This window comes from Podarcis raffonei, chromosome 11, assembly GCF_027172205.1.
Source record: "Podarcis raffonei isolate rPodRaf1 chromosome 11, rPodRaf1.pri, whole genome shotgun sequence".
NCBI classification, from domain to species: domain Eukaryota; kingdom Metazoa; phylum Chordata; class Lepidosauria; order Squamata; family Lacertidae; genus Podarcis; species Podarcis raffonei.
Window position 1 is genome coordinate 15,611,495 of NC_070612.1, and position 22,411 is coordinate 15,633,905.

Here is a 22,411-nt window from a genome sequence, read left to right on the forward strand (position 1 = left end):
TGGCAACACGAAATCTAAATTCACCCAGGTATAAGGGCAAGGAGAGAAAAGTATCTAACAGGGCAATCCTATACCTGTCTACTTAGTAGTAAGCTGCCTGGAGTCCTATCAGGATAAAACGTGGGGTATTTATTATTATTATTATTATTATTATTATTATTATTATTATCCGGTTATGTGGGTATAGGATTGCAGCATTAAGCTCATCATCACACTTTGTCTATTGTGCTATTGTCCACCACAATGTTCTCGTTCTCTGCCCTCCCACAATCTGTTATAGAATTAAGATTTCTTGAAAAATGGGACATATTCACAGAAATAAAAACTTCCTGTTCTGAACCTGAAGGTCATCTCTGTGGCTGCTGGCGCCAATTCTAGAAAATAAATCCCAGACTTTCTTTCAGGAATTGTTTTAATCCTGATCAAGTAGGTTTTAATCAAGGGCTGCCTTCTGTCAGACAACAAAAGGGAAGATCCCAAAATGCAATCTGACATGTGGGTGGTGGGTGGGAGGGATGACAGCCTCCTGCTGAGATGCTGTGTTTATTACACACCAAACGCTTTTGATACTATTCCCAGGGGAAATTCATTAGTAGCCTCTGGGCATATTGAGGTCCAGAGAGAGCGAAGCAGATAGACTGTGATCCTTCAATTGAACATGACACACAATGCAAGGTATCTTTGAACCACCATGTTTCTCAGACAAGCAATAATCTAGTTGAAAGATATCTTGCGTGATTTCCATTAATATTTGTAGGACTTTATTTGGGTGTGTTTTTTCTCTCCAAACATTGTTGTCATGGAATGTGTTTTCTGTGCTGTCATTACCTTGCATGTTAAGAGCTGATATAATAATAATAATAATAATAATAATAATAATAATAATAATAATAACAATAATAATAATTTATTATTTATACCCCGCCCATCTGGCTGAGTTTCCCCAGCCACTCTGGGCGGCTCCCAATCAGTGTTAAAAACAGTACAGCATTACATATTAAAAACTTCCCTGAACAGGGCTGCCTTAAGATGTCTTCTGAATGTCAAGTAATTATTTATCTCTTTGACATCTGATGGGAGGGCATTCCACAGGGCGGGCGCCACTACCGAGAAGGCCCTCTGTCTGGTTCCCTGTAGCCTCACTTCTCGCAATGAGGGAACCGCAAGAAGGCCCTCGGCGCTGGATCTCAGTGTCCGGGCTGAACGATGGGGGTGGAGACGCTCCTTCAGGTATACAGGACCGAGGCCGTTTAGGGCTTTAAAGGTCAGCACCAACACTTTGAATCGTGCTCGGAAACGTACTGGGAGCCAAAGCAGATCTCTCAGAACCGGTGTTATGTGGTCCCGGCGGCCACTCCCAGTCACCAGTCTAGCTGCCGCATTCTGGATTAATTGCAGTTTCCGGGTCACCTTCAAAGGTAGCCCCACGTAGAGCGCGTTGCAGTAGTCCAAGCGTGAGATAACTAGAGCATGCACCACTCTAGCGAGACAGTTCGTGGGCAGGTAGGATCTTAGCCTGCGTACCAGATGGAGCTGGTAGACAGCTGCCCTGGACACAGAGTTAACCTGCGCCTCCATGGACAGCTGTGAGTCCAAAATGACTCCCAGGCTGCGCACCTGGTCCTTCAGGGGCACAGTTACCCCATTCAAGACCAGGGAATCCCCCACACCAACCCGCTGCCTGTCCCCCAAAAACAGTACTTCTGTCTTGTCAGGATTCAACCTCAATCTGTTAGCCGCCATCCATCCTCCAACCGTCTCCAGGCACTCACACAGGACCTTCACCGCCTTCACTGGTTCTGATTTAAAGGAGAGGTAGAGCTGGGTGTCATCTGCATACTGATGAACACCCAGTCCAAACCCCCTGATGATCTCTCCCAGCGGCTTCATATAGATATTAAAAAGCATGGGGGAGAGGACAGAACCCTGAGGCACCCCACAAGTGAGAGCCCAGGGGTCTGAACACTCTATCTATTGTCAGGCTACATGAAGCTCACTGGGTAACAACAGTTCAGTTACCTATTCCTCAGCCCAGCCTACCCCACAGATTTGTTGTGAAAATATTATTAGAGGGACCTTGAGTTTCCTCAAGAAGGCAGGAGACAAAAAATAATAAATACCGGTAAATGTTGTGTCAGGTCTATGTGTCTATATATAAGAAAAGCCCTGCGGAATCAGATCAATGGTCCGTATAGTTCAGTGTTATTTGTGTCTGTGTGGATATATACTTATGTCACTTATTTCTTCAAATTTATATACCGCTTGAATACAGAAAACCTCAAAACGCTTTACAAAAAGATAAATCAAGAAAAAATCACAACCATACCTTAAAACACTGACACAAGTTAAAATACTAAAACAGAATTAAATTACCTCAACTTTCTAAGCAACTGGGTAGACTCACCTAAACAAGAATGCTTTTAGCAGGCACCGAAAAGAGTACAGGGAAGGCACCTGCTTGATCTCAATAGGCAAGGAGTTCCAAAGTACAAGTTTTGCCACAATGCCATACTAAGTGATCAAATTTTTACAGATTTGGAATAGGTATTATGTGGTACCTGTAGCAGGGCCAATTCTGCTGATGGAAGCAGTTGAGTGGGCACATTTAGAGTAAGACGATCCTGTAGGTAAATTGGTCCCAAGCTGTTGAGGGCTTAATATACTAATAGTAATACATTGAATTTGGCCCTTCAGCATATGCTCTATGGATGAATTACAAAACAAAAGTAAAACACAATATTAAAATAAAATGTAAACTAGAAAATACTGGTATTTCAAAAACACTAAAACGCAGTATTTTATTTTTTTTAAATCTCCTTTCTGCCAGGGGAAAATATACCCAATTTGCCGCTCAGTTTACAAGATAAAAAAGGAGCTAAGACGAGATTTGCTCCTCTTCCAGTTACTTTGCTGCTGTTCTGAACTGAGTCATTGTTGGGCTTAGGTGTGTCATCACAGCTGGGGTTTATGGTTTAGCTTTAGGGCAAGTCTTGGTTACAGTTCATGGTCTGTCCAAAGAGAGGTAAACCACTAGCGTGAACTCAATCCCAAAGAAACTGAACCCCGAGTGATGAAATCCCTTGCGTCTTGGAACACTTGGAGGTTGGGTGGCATGTAGCAATTTATTACGTTTCCAGAGCGAAGGATACCTATGCAAATACTTTGGCCAGCACAAGAAACCTGCATAAAAACAGGGCTGCCATATTTTGAAAAGCAAAAAAGAGGACGCTATGATGGCCATTCAAAGCAAATAAATGCAATTTGTCTCAAATTTTACCCCTGAAGAAGACCATGTGTCCTGGAAAAAGAGGACACATGGCAACCCCAAGACAAGCAAGCAAGCAAGAAAGAAAAAGAAATTTACCTTGTTTCTAATTCTGCAGCTGACTAATCAAATTAAGGCTGGAAGGCAGCCTAGACACACACACACACAGAGAGAAAGAGACAGACAGACAGACAAACCCCTTGAAGGTACAAGGATAAAGAGTGATGGAAAACAACAAAGGCGAGCCAGCCATGGCCCAGTGTCAGAGCAAACAATAAAGAGAAAGTAGCTGGCACTGGAAGGGAACTGTGGGCTTGTAAATGTGGGGCTGATTTTAAAATGGGTGAATAATTCCCTTGAAGAAGGAATTTCAGTAGGTGAAGCTCTCATGTTTCAGGGATGGGGGAAGGAGTAGCCTTTGCCATCACTAGTGGCGCAGGAGAAGATCTGGCTAGGAACTGTCCCATTTCTGCACTGCCTAAAGGAAAGGGAGTCATTCAGAAACTCCTAGAAACTCTAGGTCAAGGTTGCGGAACCTGTGGCACCGAGGTTGTTGGGACTCCATCAGCCCCAGCCAGCATGGCCAGGGGTCAGGAATGAAGGAAGCTGCAGTCCAAGAACATCTGGAGGGCCAGAGGTTCTACATCCCTGCCTTAGCACATCTTTTTTGCACCTTGTGCAGGATTTATTCATGGAGCCTCTGCTCATTAAAAGGGTGTTTGGTCACTTCACTTTTAAGACCTAGTGGCCAGAAATATTTTCACTGCTGTTGTTAGATCACCAGTAGGCTCTTTGAAATTCCAAGGCAAATTAGCTTTCCACATTCAAAGCTGGCGATCCTTAACTCTTAACATTTAATTGTAGGATTAGGCTGCTTACTTTTGAATGGAGAGCCCCTGATATATTTCCAAAAATAACATTTAACCAAACAGGGGATAGAAATAAAATGGTCCAAGTCACATTTCTCCTGAAGTCGGTGTGATTTCTGCTGGTTCATAATACAAAACATTTGCAGAAGAAGTTGAAGAAGAAGAAGAAATTTTGAAATGGCTACTAGAGAGGGCGCTTTCTGTGATTTTACCCTGATGGTGGAATTTGCCTGATGCCATCTTTGTCACCCTTCAGGCACTAGGCAAAGTCTGCTCAGTCGCTGGTAATGCTATGTTTCTGATTAATATAAATTGTTTTTTACTTTTTGAAACTTGCTTTTATACCTGGGTCTGTATGCCTCCTCAGTTAAGTAGAATTTGCTTAAATGGCTTTTAACAAGTTTCCCACCTCTTTTAATTCTACGACTGTTTCTTTAGGGGATTTTGAAGAAAACTATGAAGGTATTGTTTGCTCAAACATGTATCTACAACAGCCCACCTCTCCAGGTGAGTTATTTAATTGCAGTACAATAAAGATGAAGTGCCTTCTACTGTACAAAAGCATCTGACATATTCACCCAAAGGGGCTGCTTCCTCAGCATAGGTGGTTGGCTTCAAGGCTGCTTGAAGCATATATTATCAACATGGTTGGAATCACAGAACTGGAAGGAAAATGGAGGTCATCTTGTTCAGCCTTCACTAGCTTGTGCTGGTTGGGGCTGATGAGAGTTATAGTCCAAAACATCTGGAAGGAATCAGGTTGACAAAGGCTGATCTAGTTCCACCCTGCTCAGTATGTGACCTGCAATGCAGGTGAAAGTACAGCATTCCTCCCAAGTGATGACCATTTAGCCATTTTGACTCTTATGTATCTGTGAGATGTGCCACTCACTGGATTTCTCAAGGAAGTAATACTTCTTGTTTGTTTGTTTGTTATAACAACTTTCACCGCATTTTATTCAAGGAAAAGTGAATGTACAAAATATTGCCAGATTCCTTTGCATTTAATCTTCCTCCTCATCCTTCTCTTCATCCTGGTTGATCTGGAAATATCGCAACTCGTAGCTCTCCTTGCTGTTGGCGACCATGCGGAGCCAGTCATGCAAGTTCTTCTTTAGGTATTTCTTGGTGAGGTACTCAGGTACCTCTTGGAAAAAGGGACCCCTGAGGTGACTGTGATTTTGCTTTTGCTTCTCTCAATGGTCACCACACCCCCACCAAGGTTCCCAGCTTTTCCATTCACTTTGATCTGCTCCTACAGGAACTGCTCAAAGTTGGCAGCATCCATGATGCCATCTTCTACTGGATGGGTACAGTCTAGCGTGAACATCAGAACCTGCTCTTTTTTTTTTGCCACCCTACCCTTTGTCACAAGCTTCTTTGCAGGCGCCATGGCGGCAACAACAAGGGGGAAAGAGAGAAAAGGGAGGCGGCCGCACGCATGTCCCTACTTCGATGACATCCTCCCATCCCTCAAGGAACTAATACTGACCATTCACTGAGCTGTGTTCAAAGGCGACGTGTTTGCTCTGGAGATTCCTTCCAACTTCCTCTTTCCCAATCCCCATAACATAACTCCCACAATAAAATAGGTACCGGGATTCCAAAGGACCAGAAAAGATTATTCATGTACGTGACAACAGCCGCACGGATACTACTAGCCCTGAGATGGAAGGAAGAGACATCCCTGACCAGAGAAGAATGGCAAACCAAGTTGATGGACTATGCCGAAATGGCAAAATTAACTGGGAAGCTCAGAAATCAAGAAGACAAGAACTTTAAAAAAGAATGGGAAAAGTTTATAATTTATATACAAGATCATTGTAAGCAGGTTAAAACATTGGCAGGCTTTAACCACACTTGTAATGTAACGGAATGTATGGATGATTTAGAAAGAAAAAAATTGGAGAAGTATTGATATGCAGTTGAAAATATTATCAACAGGACCCGTGAAAGGGATGGGGGGAAATAGGAGATTCAGAGTAATCTCGATATTTGGATTCTGAATTGGTTTTTGTTGTATGTTTATATTTATGAAAATCAAATAAAAATTATTTACAAAAAAAATTTAATCCCACAATAAAATTATGCATTTTGCATCCCAATTTTCAAAAATACATCCCCCACCACTGCCACCTTAATTTACAGATCTTCATCTTTGGTGGTATGATGGAGACTTGGTGTGTTCTCTTCAGTACACAAGAGCAGATATCTTGATTTAGATCACAGCGTTAATTGCAGACAACAAACGGACAATGAATCCAGTGCCATAATTAATTTACCCGATATTTACTTAGTTAATTTGTTCAGGGCAGATTAACTGTGGGTTGGAGAAGCTGAACAAGGAAAGTGAGTGACAGGCGCAGTCTTGCGGTGGACGGGCTCTCATTGGGAAAGTTCATCTTCATTCTGAAAGAGACGCCTTCAGGGATCATGTATTTTGAATTCCCTGTGAATTTAGTGTCATCTTAGCTTGACCAGCTCTGGAAGAACATATTAACCTCCTCTTGTGATTTTTAGAAAACCATTCTAATTTAGCAAGTAATTAAGGGTCACATGTAGGATAAAGAGCTAGATAATCTTGGATTACGCACAGGAAGCTTTGTTTCCAAGGCAACCTCAGCGGAGTGGGGTGTTAATGCCGAGGTCAGTCAGTTAATGAACTGGGAATGGTGACTGCCTCCAAAACATGTTCGAGGCATGGAAATGGAAATAACAATTACATGACCATTTAACGATTTGATAATGGAAAACAAAAGATTACAAAGCTGGTTGCCACAGAGAAACATTGGTGACAGAAGTCCAAGGGGAGAGATCTGCTGAGCTAGGTCAAGGGAGGCTGAAACAAGTGACGCTGGCCAAAAGCTTTTATTTTTTAACTCAAGTCGCTTCATTCGTCATCCACAGATTTTGTGACAGTCTCAGTATGTGAGCGGGAATTACCTGCGTAACTGTTTCCCAACCCCTTAACCTGTAGTGTTGTGTCTCCTAAGGATAGGCCTGTTGGCCAAGGTTGTTCTCAAGCAACTGGTTTTGGAACTAGAGCCCATCCACACCATACATTTAAAGACTATGATGCCACTTTAAACAGCCATGGCTTCCCCTAAAGAATTATGGGAGCTGTAGTATGATGATGATGATAATACCCCGCCCATCTGGCTGGGTTTCCCTGCCACTCTGTTAAGGATGTTGAGAGTTGTTAGGAGACCCCTATTACTATCATAGAGCTAGAATTCCCAGAGTGGGTTAAAGAACAAGCCCTCTTTCTAGGGAACTATGGGAATTGTAGCTCTTGAGAGGGAAATAGCGGTCTCTGGGCAATTCTCTGCACTCCTAGCAAAGCACATCTCCTGGGAATCTTTGTTGTTGTTGTTTAGTCGTGTCCGACTCTTCGTGACCCCATGGACCAGAGCATGCCAGGCACTCCTGTCTTCCACTGCTTCCCGCAGTTTGGTCCAACTCATGCTGGTAGCTTTGAGAACACTGTCCAACCAGCTCGTCCTCTGTCGTCCCCTTCTCCTTGTGCCCTCCATCTTTCCCAGCATCAGGGTCTTTTCCAGGGAGTCTTCTCTTCTCATGAGGTGGCCAAAGTATTGGAGCCTCAGCTTCAGGATCTGTCCTTCCAGTGAGCACTCAGGGCTGATTTCTGTAAGAATGGATAGGTTTGATCTTCTTGCAGTCCATGGGACTCTCAAGAGTCTCCTCCAGCACCATAATTCTAAAGCATCAATTCTTCGGCGATCAGCCTTCTTTATGGTCCAGCTCTCACTTCCATACATCACTACTGGCAGGAGTCTTTAGGGGAAGCCCAAAGAAATGGCATAATGGTGTTTTAAACCTATGGTGTGATGGGTGCCACTGTTGGCTTTCAAACCAGTCTAATCGAAAGGATCATGGGGTACAGCTTTTCCTGTGCTGTATTACATTAGTCTGAATATTTTAATTCCCCCAAATACACACGTGCATGAAACCTTTTCCTGACCCTGTACATACAAAACTAGCATGCCAGGAGCAAGGGCCATTTTTATTTTTTTTGCCCAGGGAGGTGTTTCCCTGCCCGGCCATAAGGGACCATTCAAACAGTGTCCACAAACACACAGAGCACATGCTACCTGCAAACCTGTGTGGTATATATAGTTCAGAAAAAGCTTTACCGTATGATCCTAATTGTGTAAACTGGCCCTTGGACCTAACATCTTTGCTTTATCACAGATGGCTCTGGGTAAATAGACTTTCAGCTTCATCTGTAAAACTGACCTGCCTCACAGAGGTGTAAAGAGAATGACTGCAAAGCATTTAAAAACATAACTAAATTGGAACTGAAACAATTGAATGATTGTATGTGTGTGAGAGAGAGGATTTTTCCAGACCAAATGTTCCTAATTTTAATAACTGACCAAAGGAAGAAGAAAAATTCATATTTTTCTAATTTAAAGGGTCTACCCCCACATTTGCAGATACTGATATTGTTAGAAAGCTGACTTGTTCTTAAGGGAGGAAAAAGAGGTGCAAACATGTTGAATTTGGCAAGTTAATACATTCTGCATACTGTAATATTATTTTGACACTAATGCTGCAGGATGCATTCATATTTTGATGTGACTGTTTTTGAATACACCAATATTTTAAGGTTATTAAAGAAGAAGTATCCAGGAAAGAAAAATCTCAACATTTGAGATTTGGACAGTGTTGAACTTAAAAAAATAAATAAATCTGGATACAGTGGTACCTTGGTTTGCAACCGTTTTGGATTACAACCGTTTTGGATTACAACCACGTCAAACCCGGAAGCCTGTGTCCCTTTTTTTGGATCATAACCCCCTTTTTTTGGAGGCCACATTGGCGAAAGCACGCCTTGGGTTACAACCTGTTTTGGTTTACAACCGGACCTCCGGAACGGATTATGGTTGTAAACCAAGGTACCACTATATACTGTTTATTTCAATGTGGCTGGTCCCAGCAGTACAACAAAGCAGGTTCTTCGTCCTGAGTTACTTGCCTCCTACTGACCGCTTGTCTGGAAATACCTGTGTAGGGAGGACACAGGCAGTTTACATGGATGAGGACCGTGGAAGTTGCCACAGCTGAACACAGCCTGAAAATGCTATGTAGCCAAGTTTACCCCAATTTAGCACACAATGACCTATTGAGGCCCTGTGTCCTACTTTACAGAGGACAACATTCTGTCAGAGAACAGTCCTCCACTGGAAGGCTACCTCTATTTGAAGAGCTGTCCTGTCCATACCTGGTTTAAAGAAACATAAGAAGGCAGAGCAGGAATCTTGAAATCAGCCATCAACATTTAGCTCTCAGACAGCAGACTCCCTCCCACAGATCATCAGGCAACCGTCTTCTCCACTATGGTTAGATCATAGAATTGTAGATGTATTTCTATTTAAATGATACATATAGAGATGTAAACTAGCATATGCTAATATTATGCAAGGGACACAGGTGGCGCCGTGGTATAAACCACCGAGCCTAGGGCTTGCTGATCAGAAGGTCGGTGGTTTGAATCCCTGCAACGGGGTGAGCTTCCGTTGCTCGGTCCCTGCTCCTGCCAACCTAGCAGTTCGAAAGCACGTCAAAGTGCAAGTAGATAAATAGGTACCACTCCGGCGGGAAGGTAAACAGCGTTTCCGTGCACTGCTCTGGTTCGCCAGAAGCAGCTTAGTCATGATGGCCACATGACCTGGAAGCGGTACGCTGGCTCCCTCGGCCAATAAAGCGAGATGAGCGCTGCAACCCCAGAGTCGGTCACGACTGGACCCAATGGTCAGGGGTCCCTTTACCTTTACTATTATGCAACCCAGCACCTGCACTTGGCATCTTTTGGCATCTCCTAGGCTTCTGTATTCTTAGCAGGGCCCACCACTGCTCCCTGGCCTGGCTCCCCTTTGTATCTGTTTCTCAACCTCATGCTCTGAGTATATCCTGGATCACATTGCCAAGAAAGGGTTCCCTTTTCAGCACATTGCGCAGGGTTCCTTTGATCAACTATGGAAAAGGTAAAGAAGCATAACAACTCACCTGGATTCAAAACCTGGTGAGCATTCTTGGGCAAATTACTTTCTCTCAGCCTCAATTACCTATGGAAAATGGGAACATTAAAAACTCACCTCATGAGACTGTTGTTGTGAGGCAAAATAAGACATCAAAGTGGCTAGATAGGTTTCTGCCTGGGGCAGAGTTATTTACCATTATTTATTCAATTTCCAGAGGTCCATTCTTAACCTGAAACTGTTCTTAACCTGAGGTACCACTTTAGCTCATAGGGTCTGCCGCTGCACCGCCACTGCACGATTTCTGTTCTCATCCTGAAGCAAAGTTCTTAATCTGAGGTACTATTTCTGGGTTAGCGGAGTCTGTAACCTGAAGTGTCTGTAACCTGAAGTGTCTGTAACCTGAGGTACCACTGTACACTTGTTAGTCGCTTTTTATCCAGAGGTCTCCAAACCATTGAAAAACAAACATAAATATATTATACCAGTGGTTCCCAATGGGTGGTTTGCAGACCCCCAGGGACCTGCATAACCCACCCAGGGGGTCTGTGGCACCATTCATGGTACAAAAACTGCCACAGATACAGGCAATGACCATTTTGTATGTGTCCAATTGACGCGCAACCACTGGCACGTGGGTCCTTTTAGACCCGGAATAGGACGGAATGGGGTGGAATAGGGGCAGAGCAGAATGGGGGCATAACAGGATGTGCTTATGCACCCTCTGCTGGTGTGTGCAGGGGCCAGGTACAGAACCCCCACACAAAATGCTCGCTGCCTGTATATCAACATTTTCAAAAGTAGGGAGTCCATGGCTTGGATTTTGAAAAACAGGCAGTCCACGGTACTTAGCTAATTGGAAACCACTGCATTATACTAGTAACAGATTCATACAGCTGCACACAGCATCTGAAAACAGCTTCGTAAACACTAGAGGCTTATAGCCAATGCTACACCATTGAGGTTCCATTGGCAAAATGGAACCTGCACACCCTCAAAAATTCACTTCAAGGGGTTGGAGGAGAAAATTCTGTTGCACACACAAAAGTCCTTGTTCCAGTGAACAGCAGCGCTGGATACAGCCCTGAAGGTAGAATCACAGATCAGCAGGCCGCAAGACACGTCAGGCTTGTAAATGCAAAATGAGTACATTAGAGTGCTAACATATCAGAGAATGTTCAACTGAATTGCAGTGAAGGGAAAGACAGGCAGTGTTGCTCATCTAAGTATAATTTAATTATGTTACCCAGCACTTAAAGAGAGAACACTGACTCTTAAGCGAATTAATTTCATTTAATTGGACTATATTGCATGCCAGCATAATTCACTGGTGATTTCATCACATTGTCACATATCCCCAGTCTCCTGACTTTGTGTACAACCTAACATGTACATTACATTCGGAGAAGGCAGACCTTGTGGCTTCTATATATGCAACAATTGTCAAGGAAGTTGGTGAAAACTTTCCTGAATTCAAAGCCGTGGCTAAAATGGTCCCGAGGATAAAGCTGACCAAGTCAAAATCTCACAAGGTGTGATTTAAAGAGCATCCACAAAGGAAAAGGATGCTACCAAAATGTGATGCAAAAACAAACAAATAAAACCTATGAAAAGTGTGCAGAAAATGTATTTGTTGGTAGTAAACAACTCCCCTCCCTCTCATTTGGAGCTATACATCCTTCCTTCATGGGGATATTTTTCTCCCAAGTACAAATACATACCTGTCCTCTACATTTTCATCTGGCAGCTGCCGGACCAGCAGCACAGGCAAAAACAAGCAGTTGCTAGACAAAAGTATCGTGCAACTGCCAATCCACTGTGTGTCTCAGCACAGCTCCTGCTGAACAAACAGTTTTAACTCCCTTATAATCTGCAATTGTGTCTCGCTCTGTTTATTGTCTCCACTTAGATCTAATAAGAACAATAAAAAGGTGCACTTGGTTTCCGTCGGTAATCGTCCAACTTTTTTGTTTGGTTAATAAGCAATTGGTCCTGTAGTTTAGCTATTTGGTGATCAGATTATGTTATCGCAGAACTGCAAATTGAAATACAACAGCAACAGAACAATAGTATTGGAGAACATAAATGATTAGGCTTAAAGGCGGCTTTCATACCTCATAATTTATCTTCTCTGACTGGTTGCAAACAATGTTTTTTACATGTGTTTTCAAAGGAGGGGAAGGTTTTAAAAAGCAGAATATCAAAATGACACTTACCTAGCAAAACAGGAAAATGATTACCTGCTCTTCCCCACCCCCTAATATTTGCTATTTTAAACCAAATTAGGCTGCAATCCTATACACACATCTGCAAGTCCATTGAACTCAATAGGACTTGCTTCAGAGTGAGCTCACAAGCACAGGACTGCACTATAGGTTTATGGTTGCCGTATTTGTAGAGCCAGTTATTCTAACATGGGCAGGAGAGTTAATTCCACAGTAGTACTGGCAAAGCCTCATGGCCTTCCAGTCTTAGACCCAGAGACACCTGCACCAGTGGGTAAAAAGGTTGAAGTCTTCTCTGCTAGTGTCTGGGGGCTAAGAGCCAGGTTGGATCAGTGTGGTCAGTGCTTTTTCTCTGGGGGGACGCAGGGGGGACGTATACCCCTAAACATTTTGTGAATCTTTGTACTTTTGTCCATTTATTGTATTTATTTTTCCCGATTTGGACTATAAAATGGTATTTTCTTGAGTAATAATCAGAGTACCCCCAAACATTTTTTTAAGAAAAAAAGCACTGAGTGTGGTACACACAAAACCTGCTCATGGATAAGATTAGGCCAGATAAACTGAGGCTAGAAACAGACGGATGTCTGCCAACCAAGAATCAATGACTAGCAGGCAATAGGACAGTTGAGAAAGACTGCAGCAGGGATATTTTGCTTGTGCTCAGGATAATGCCCAGGCATTGGTTTGATTTGTAAGGTCTAAACCACTGAACCTCCTGGGCTTGTCGATCAAAAGGTCAGCGGTTTGAATTCCTACAACGGAGTGAGCTCCCGTTGCTCTGTTCCAACTCCTGCCAACCTAGCAGTTTGAAAGCATACCAGTGTAAGTAGATAAATAGGTACCACTGCGGTGGGAAGGTAAACAGTGTTTTCGTGCGCTCTGGTTTCTGTCACGGTGTTCCGTTGCACCAGAAGCGGTTTAGTCATGCTGGCCACATGACCCGGAAAGCTATCTGTGGACAAATGCCGGCTTCCTCAGCCTGAAAGCAAGATGAGCACTGCAACCCCATAGTTGCCTTTGACTGGACTTTACTGTCCAGGGGTCCTTTACCTTTACTTCTACAGTGGTGGGGAACCTGGGGTCCTTCAGGGGTTGTTGGACTCCAACCTCCATCAATCCCAACCTCCGTGGCTTATATAAAGCCCCTACTTTATCACCACTTATATCATTGCATGTTCTTGACTTTTGAACTCTTGCCTTTCAGAGTCAATTCAAGGATTCATGCCAACTTCTAGACTGCTAGCATCAAGCTATTCTATTTGTTTTGACAGTGAATGGAATTGCCCCTGTTTTCTGTTATTCAAATACCTGCCACAGGGAAGCTTGAGCAGACTGGCAACTGCAAGGGTAGGGAAGAGGAATTTTTTGCTCCCTATAAACCAGAGGCAGAGGACTTTATACCCGGGGTCCAAATGCAGCCCTCCAGATCTTGGGACTCTCACCTGGCCACTGCCCCTCCCCGGCCTTGCTTGGCTGGGATGTGTGCTTGAACTCTGATAATAATAATAATAATAATAATAATAATAATAATAATAATAATTGTTAAGTTGTGGGCGAACATATCAGACGACACAGCGATTCTTCCAAAGCAGCTCTTTATTGTAAGCTGGAACAGAACTAACTGAGGAGCTCAGTTAGCCTGCTTATATAGAGCTCCAGAACAATGTAACTGTTGCCATTTTCTAAAACTATCCAATCACTGAACATCACTTTTCGATCCTTCATTTGCATAACTATCTACAGTATCCCCCTGCTGGCCCAGGGTGAGAACTTCAGTACATAACAACAACAACAACAACAACAACAACAACAACAACAACAACAACAATTCCCCATCGCTTACATAAATAAAAAACACCACCCTTAAGCTTGCAATTGCATTTCAAGATAAGTTCCCATGGGTATCAGTGGAGACGTTCTTTGAAATGCAAATAGCAGCTTCAGAGGGGTATTTCTTGCCAGGACCATGTCAGGGAAATAAGGAGTTAAACTCTCCCTCCCTGCCCTGAGCAGAGGCTCTCCAGGCTTCCCTGTGCAGGTGCTATTTATGCAATGAAAAACACACACATCAATTGCATTTGCTGCAATTAATGCCAAGTCTAGTTGGCCCTGAGCCAGGATGGAATGCAGAGGATGGCTGAGGATGGAGACTCAGAGAAGGCGGGATGTTACCTGGAGCCAGGAAAAAGGCCAGGAGTCTTGGAGTGGGAGGAGGGATGCAAATCTCCATGCAAATCCCAAGGCGGCTAGGACATCTGTTGTTCTCAGGGTGCCTTCAGGCAGCATCCCTCCTACTCGGAAAGGTGACAAGGAAAGTCAACGGTAGTAAAAATATCAGAATGCTTCGGCACAGAAACATTTACATTGTATGTAATTCCATCTGACGTATATTTTCCTTCCTGGTTCCTGATCAGATTACCCCACCTGGTGGCCTAAAATGTAACACAAACTGTCACTCCTTAATAAAAGAAGGGAGGGTTGTTGGCAGGGAAGGGAGATGGGAATTAGAGAGTTGCAGTCAGAGCAACTCACTCAGATGGTCGAGGAGACAGATTTTATATGTTAAAAAATCCTTTTGAACCTAATTGGATTCTGAAAAATACGTCTCCAAGAACAGTTTTTTTAAAAAGGTTTTTTAGCTGGACATAGGTTAAAGAACATGCCACTAAAAATCGCATGACCTGCACACAACAGCACAGGCAATGTCTCTCCGATCACCACTGAGCTTTCTGGAGGCATCTTTCAAGATGGATGACAACCACATTCCCACTCAGGAGGTCCACTGCTTATTGCTCTTTATTAGTTGCACTGAACTATCTGGACTGCTGCCAGTCTGGCTTTGCTGTTGGAACAGCAAATAAAATAACCAAGAAAAACCCACAACAGAAATGATTGGGAACAATCTGCACAAGTGCCACCAAAATGAATGGGAGCTTTTGTGCAAATTCAAGTGGTTTCAATGGGGAATGCCCAAAACTTACTCCATTTCTATATTATCAATACCGGTAGCTTTTTATTAAGAACAAATAAACTTTTGATTTTCTGTGAATGCTTAGATTGTGATCCAATCTGTTCCAAAGCATATCTTAACTTATTTTGAGAGAGAGAGAGAGATCGTTCACTTTAGAGTACATATTATTAAACATTACATTTTTTTTTTTTTAAAAAAAGAGAGCAGTAAACCTGTTGCACTGGTTTCAGGAATGACTTTCTCCTTGTCACTCACCCTTTTAAATCAATTCTAATATTGATTGGGTGACCCACTACCTCTGGGTCAAAATGAACAACTGACTTTGTTGATGATTATTTCAAGCAGGATTTGAGCCAAGCCAGCTTGGACATCTTGCAGTCCCTTTGACCACTGGTGGCTGGAGAGTTTAGAATCTTATGAAGCAAGTGACCTGGAAGTGAACCGTGCAAAACCGTAGAAGCACCCCGGGCTTTGAACTTTGGCTTTCAGAATGCATCCTTGAGAAATAACCCAAGTGACCCGCCATGTTTTTTTCTCCTTCTCTCGCTACCCTTCCAATACTGTATTTGAAAGATGAAAACACATGAACTTTTTTAATACAATGGTCACATTCAGATGATAACTTCCTGTGCTTTTGGTTAGGTGTTGTATTACCTGTCTTGGAGAACAGGAAGCGTTCCAGAGAACGGCAAACCTTGTACTGATACTGCAATTACCCTGCTCGCTTTGTGAATTGGCACGATCTTTGAATGGTGATCTTTCACAATAGGTCAAAAATGGGCACCTGAAAGTCCTGAAGCAGCTTCTCAATCTAAGTAAACACATAATCAGGTCAGTGGTTAACATTTTGAACTATAATCAATAATACTTTATTTCATTTCATTTACTTATTTATCTAGTTTCTAAAGTGGGAGGGGGGGGGACATTTTAAAACGGCATTTTCCATCAGAACACTGAAGTGCTGCAGTCTACTGTACCATGTCCTTCTACTGTATATGCAGATGAATTGTTAAATAAAAAAACAAATCATAACTCCACAATCAACACAGCCAAAACTGACTTTACTGCCATTTAAATTATTTCTTGGTTTATTTGTTTAACTTGATGAGAATGTTTATAACCTGCCAAATCATAGGAAATATCACAGTGATGTACAAGAAAGCCATCAAAACATTGCTGTTGTTGTTTAGTCATTTAGTCGTGTCCGACTCTTCGTGACCCCATGGACAAATGACCAACATTGAATCATGATAATTTCTCTAAGGATGCTTGGCAAAACAAACATGTTCTTAGCAGGCAATGAAATTTTAAAAATTGTAGGTGTCCATCTCACTGTAATAGGAATAGTGTTTCAAAAGAGTTGAAGTCTTAGTTCATGAAGAAACTGGATAAATATGAGATAACACTGGGGTAGTTAGAAGGACTTTTCCAGATCATTGCAGTGTACAAGAAGCACAATGGTCCGTCAGAAATTTTGTTCCTAGGCATTTTAGAGCTTTGTTGTTGTTGTTTAGTCGTGTCCGACTCTTTGTGACCCCATGGACCAGAGCACGCCAGGCACTCCTGTCTTCCGCTGCCTCTCGCAGTTTGGTCAGACTCATGTTTGGAGCTTTATATAGAGCTTTATATACTGACAATAATTCTTGCACTGAGCTCGGAAATATACCAGCAGCCAGTTCAGGCCAGTCAGCGCTGCTTCACGTGGTTTTTAATGCTGCTTTGAGTGTTTAGATATTATTTTTAATGTATTTCCATCCTCCTAAGGCAGGAAAGCGGACCCTCAGGCTGTTGGGTTGGGGTTAAAATGTGTCTTTCCTGGACCTCTCTGGCCTGAGGGTTTCATACACAACTTGCTTTACATCCTCTTCAAGTGTTTTTGCATGGCTGGAATGTGTTATTGAATTTTGATAATGCTTCTTGCTGCCTTGATGGGGGAAAGAGAGGGAAGTGTGAGTGTGATGAAACTAACCTACAGAACAAAAGTAATGTTCACATTTACTGTGCTGTCCCCTTTTGCTTCTGGCATGTGGTCCTTGAAACATTGCCCAGAAGGGAAAGTGGCACTTGGGTTGAAAGGAGGTCCCCTACCTTGCCCTAGAGTAGCCCATTCCTGCTTTTGACAGCCAGCCAGCCAAAGAATTCCTTTTTCCTTTCATTGGTGGTTTGTGTGAGGGCTGTTTGGCGACTTCAAGCCTGTTGCTGCCTCCATTTGCTTTTGTAGTTACTGCATTAGATTAACCCCTATTTACATCAGTTAATTGCAATTTGTTCATTAGGAAGTTTCTGTCATGCCTGCCCACCCCCCACCCCATTCTTCCCAACTGCAGTTAGGAGGATATCCTCAATTTTCATGACAATAAGAAAGGAAAAGCAAAAGCATGAAATTCAAAGGAATCTGGAGACAACTAGCTTTCAGTTTTAGACTATGAATAGAGGAGGGTTACAAGTTACACAGTAAACATTTAGCCAGACTCTGGCTGTTTGCCAGCATGCTTTCCTCTGTCAAGCCTCTGACATATAAGAAAGCATTCTTTAAATGGGTATTTCTTCTAAGCAAAAGTCAAATCAATCTCGCTTTGTTTACAGTGGGTAGAGATTGATATAGATAAAAGTTATTTTTCTAAAGTGGCCAGGACCTAATGCACTGATTACTATGTTTCTGGTTATTATGGCTTTGGACATTAGGTCAGTTGGTAGAGCATGAGCCTCTTAATCTCACAGTAATGGGTTCGAGCCCCAGGTTGGGCAAAAAATTCCTGTGTTGCGGGGGGTTGGACTAGATGACCCTCTTGGTCCCTTCCAACTCTATAATTCTACAAGTCTGTTACTTATTCGTTTACTTCCCTTAGAATAAAACGCCTCAAGTGAGACTTACTTCTGAGGAGACGTGTCTAGATGTATTCTTAGCCCACCTCACCTCAAGGGTTGTGGGCATTTGGCAACATTCAGATGAAATCCTCAATAAAATGCAAGTCATAAAACCCAAGAATTCAAATGATCTGTTACTCTTGCTCAACTTTGGCTGTTGAAAGGCCAGCACAAAAAGAAACAGCTGCATACATCGGTACTTAACCCAAACGTGTGGCAAAATATTTTTTTATCAAGGGAAATTCTTATATTTGCTCTTTAAATTAAGGCTGCTACAAAAACAGTTTTGCACTGCAGTTAATTAGAGCAAGCTGTTAAAAAAACAAAACACCATCCCATTTTTATTTTTTTTAAGTCTTGCAGAACTTCAGGAAAATGTGCTGGCTCATACTTCAGAGCAAGCCTTTCGCCATCAACAGATCTTTGCCTCAGCCAGGGAATTTGAGAGGTTGCTAACATGTCACAAAGCTGCCTTATGGGGGTTAAGACTTACAGACCCCACACGCCAGAATAACACATGGAGGGGGGTCATGTATTAGGCTAGCTCTGCCCTCGCCATGCTGACACCCTCAGCCACTTGCCCAGTCAGGACAAGAAGGAGCTCAACACACATTTTTATTATTTATTTACTTAACAAAATGTATATACCACTTTTCCAGCAATATGCCTAACAAATAATATTTAAACCATAAGCAAACGTTCCACAGTACCAGACCCTCCAAGTGTCCCTATTTTCTAGGGACAGTCCCAGATTTACAGAAGCCGTCCTGATTTCTAAGATGATCCTGGAATGTCCCACTTTTCTTCAGGACGTCCCTATTTTCATCGGAGAAATGCTGGAGGGTATGGAGTTATGTGACCCCTGAGCCAAGGAAATAAGTAACTCTACAACCTTCTGAAGGCAACTGAAGGCAGCCCTGTATAAGGAAGTTTTTTTTTTTTGAATGTTTAATGTTTTATTATGTTTTTATACATGTTGGAAGCTGCCCAGAATGGCTGGGGAAACCCAGCCAAATGGGTGGAGTAAAAGTAAAAGTAAAATAAAATAAAAATGGAATAGTAAGTCCCTATTTTCCTCAGAGAAATGTACCAAATAAAGGTTCAAAGCCATTTAGCCCCCTCTCGTCCTTCTTCCTATGCAACTTCTGTGATGCTTCTCTCAGAACTGTTGGAATCGCAGCTCAAAACTGAAAAACAAGCTTCTAGCCCTTATGTCTGCAGAAAGAAAGCGAGAGCAAAGTGAAGGCAGCAGCACAGAAGCGACATTGTTGCTATTTCAGGTAAATCTCCTTCTTAAGGCTTTGGAGGAGAGCAAACAAGGCCTTTGTGATTTCCTCCTGCGAGCAAAGATGGGAGGTTCAAAGTGTCTCTACTGGATAAAGCACTTTACCCTGCCCTGCGTCTCTTCTCTGAAGCTGCCTCAAGTGCCATGCCTGACGTGCTCCTTCATGGAACAACAACATACAGCAAATAATCAAATCCGGCAAGTTTCATACAGGGTTTTGAGGCTGTTGCTCGTCTTCGCCGTGTTGCCCTTAAATCAAAACTGGCTGGGCCGGATCCCTTACCAAATCCAACTGCCCCAAAAGCGATGTCGTGAAAACATATTCCCCTTCAAACAACCCCGGTCGCCTTTCTTTCCTCACACAAGTAAATAAACACACACACATCCTCCTTGCTTTGCTTGGTCCCTCAAAAAGATTTCTGTCCTTTTTATATTTCCTTCCCTCTTTCGGTTAAACCCTCATTAACTCCACTCACGCTGTCTCGCTCTGTTTGCCAATGCTTAAGTAGCACTTTAATAAAAAATTAAAAATCCCCCACTCCTTCTTCTCCTCCTTCTCCTTCCTTTTTTTTTTTAAAAAAGCAACCAATTAGCACCTCATCAGCTTCAATTAGAGGAGACAAAAGCAGTGTAAAGATAACTCAATGAGAGGGGGTGGCATAGCATCATGTAATCGCTTAAGACAGCATTGGCCATTCAGTGCTCTAAGAGACGGGGCCTATTCACCCTTCTTTCTTCCCTTTTGGGGGAATTTAGGACTATTTTGATGGGAAGACAGGCCTCCCAGAAGTCTCATAGTCCCTCATTCAGGGGCTACCTGTTTACAGCTCACAGAGCAGAAGGGCCTAAACAATCCTATATTGTACGCTCAGTGCTTCCTTAAACCTAGGCCTCCATAAAAGCCTGTTTTCAGTGGCCGGGACTACTAAGTTAAAGGCCGGCTTTATCCTCATTAAGTGTTCTCCTTGTACTGTCTTCTAATTACAGGGGAAGGGCAACAATGTATTTTTCCCCCCAATGAGAGTTCTTTGGAGCAGTTAATTTGGTGACTGTACTAAATGCCTTTAAACATTAATTAGTGTGGAAGGAACCCTAATTTCCTCCGCAGCTTTCCTGTCCATTTAACTCCCCCTTGTTTTCACATAGGCTTGGATGAGCCTCCATAATGAAATTACCTCATTAATGCCTTTATTCTCGCACAGTAACTCATTCAAGATCGCCCATTTAAGTTTTAATTTGATGCTGTCAAAAGCAAAAGCAAAAAAAAAAAAAAAGCCTTCATGGTTTGATTACTGCATTTTTTTAAAATAAAAAAAAAGCCTCTCGCCTGCCCAAATGAGTGGACAGATTTAAATTATTAAGATGGCAAGTAGTGAGTTATAATTGGATACAAGCAGCACTTCAGAGAATATTAAAAGCTTTCAAAGGCTGGCCTATGTAGTCTGTTGACTATTAACTGCATCCACTGAGTTACTGTGGGGTTTCTTCTACCCCAGAACGGACAGCAGCACAGCACCTGAGCCTCTGCAAAGCAAATAGCTGGTCTTAATAAACAAAGCTTAAATAGGGTTGCAATTAAATCAACAAGGCCTGCGCTCCTTGATGATGAGTGCAACAGACCTTCCTTTTGTCTTCCCCTGGCCTTATCATTTGCAACTCCCTGTTAACCTGAGGTGGCTTGAGACAAATGGAAATATGCGGTGAGTTCCCTCAGAACCAACAGTGAAATAATTCCTAGATTATTTAATCAAAAATGAGTAACATGTAGCCCCAATCCTATCCGAGAAGTAAACCCGACTGAGGCCAGACGGGACTTACTTCTAAGTAAACGTGCATAGAACAGCAGCTTTATGCAAACACACATAATACTAGGTGATAATAATAAACTATAAATGCTGTCGCAGCATATAATCTGTGGAAATACTGGTGAGGTGCTTCCAGTGCTGGGACATACACCAGGAGAAAAGGCCCATCGAGTGCCAAAATAATATATTTAGCATTCATGTAGTGCTTTCAGAATGATCAAAATCCTTACGACACCTCTGCGAGGTAGTTCTCCCGCCTCACCTTGCAGGAAAGTTGAGAGAGAGCGAAAGAGAGCGAGAGAGCCTTGCTTTAATGGCACTTAGTGAATTTGTGGCAGAGGTGAGGACCAGCTCAGGACCAAACAAGATTCCTGCCTTTCTCTATGGTGGCCTATGACCGGAATTCAAACGGTAAAATTAGCGTCTGAGGGGAAATTTAAAAATCAGCAAAATGTCCGAGTTTTCGGCAACAGAACTTTTGTGTCCAGATTTTTCTTCTTGAAATATGGCAGCCCTACTTTATCCCTTGTGCATGTGATTTTAAAATAAAATAAAATGGTGTGAATACAGAGAACTAAACTGGGACCATGGGAAAGGGAGAAGGAGCACCCACCCCAAAAAACTCCACAGTACAGATGTGAACTGGGACCACCTGAGCTGGCTGCTTCTATAGGGAAGAAAACTTCCATGGCCGCCGAAGGGAAATTTCCTCTCATTGCAAATAGCGGGTGGTAGAGGACTGATCTGGCTTGTTCTCTCTCTCCACACCACCAGCTATTTAGGTTTTTGGAAACATCAAGTATGCAAGTGGTAAAGTAGGGCCACCATACGTCTGGAATTCCCCAGACATAGCCAGGATTCGGCTCTTGTAAACAGCACCTGGGCAGAAATCGTTGAAATGTCCGGGAAAATCCAGACGTAGTGGCAACCCATGTCGGAAGTGTAGATTCTCCACAAAAGGCATTCAAAGCAATATACAATGGTGCCTGAAAGCAGAAAAACACTGTGGCGTAGGATGTTTTTGATTCAGTGCTATTCTGATGTCTCTTCAAATGTAACTGCTTTAGTTGTATCCTTTACAAATAAGGAAAACATAATGGAAAAGATACAGATTGATG

At 42.7% G+C, this 22,411-nt stretch overlaps 1 pseudogene; it reads right to left on the bottom strand.

Moving 5' to 3' along the window:
- Nucleotides 1-5,058: 5,058 nt before the first annotated feature.
- On the bottom strand, nucleotides 5,059-5,551 carry LOC128423656 (60S ribosomal protein L22-like; annotated as a pseudogene).
- Between the last annotated feature and the right edge of the window lie 16,860 nt (nucleotides 5,552-22,411).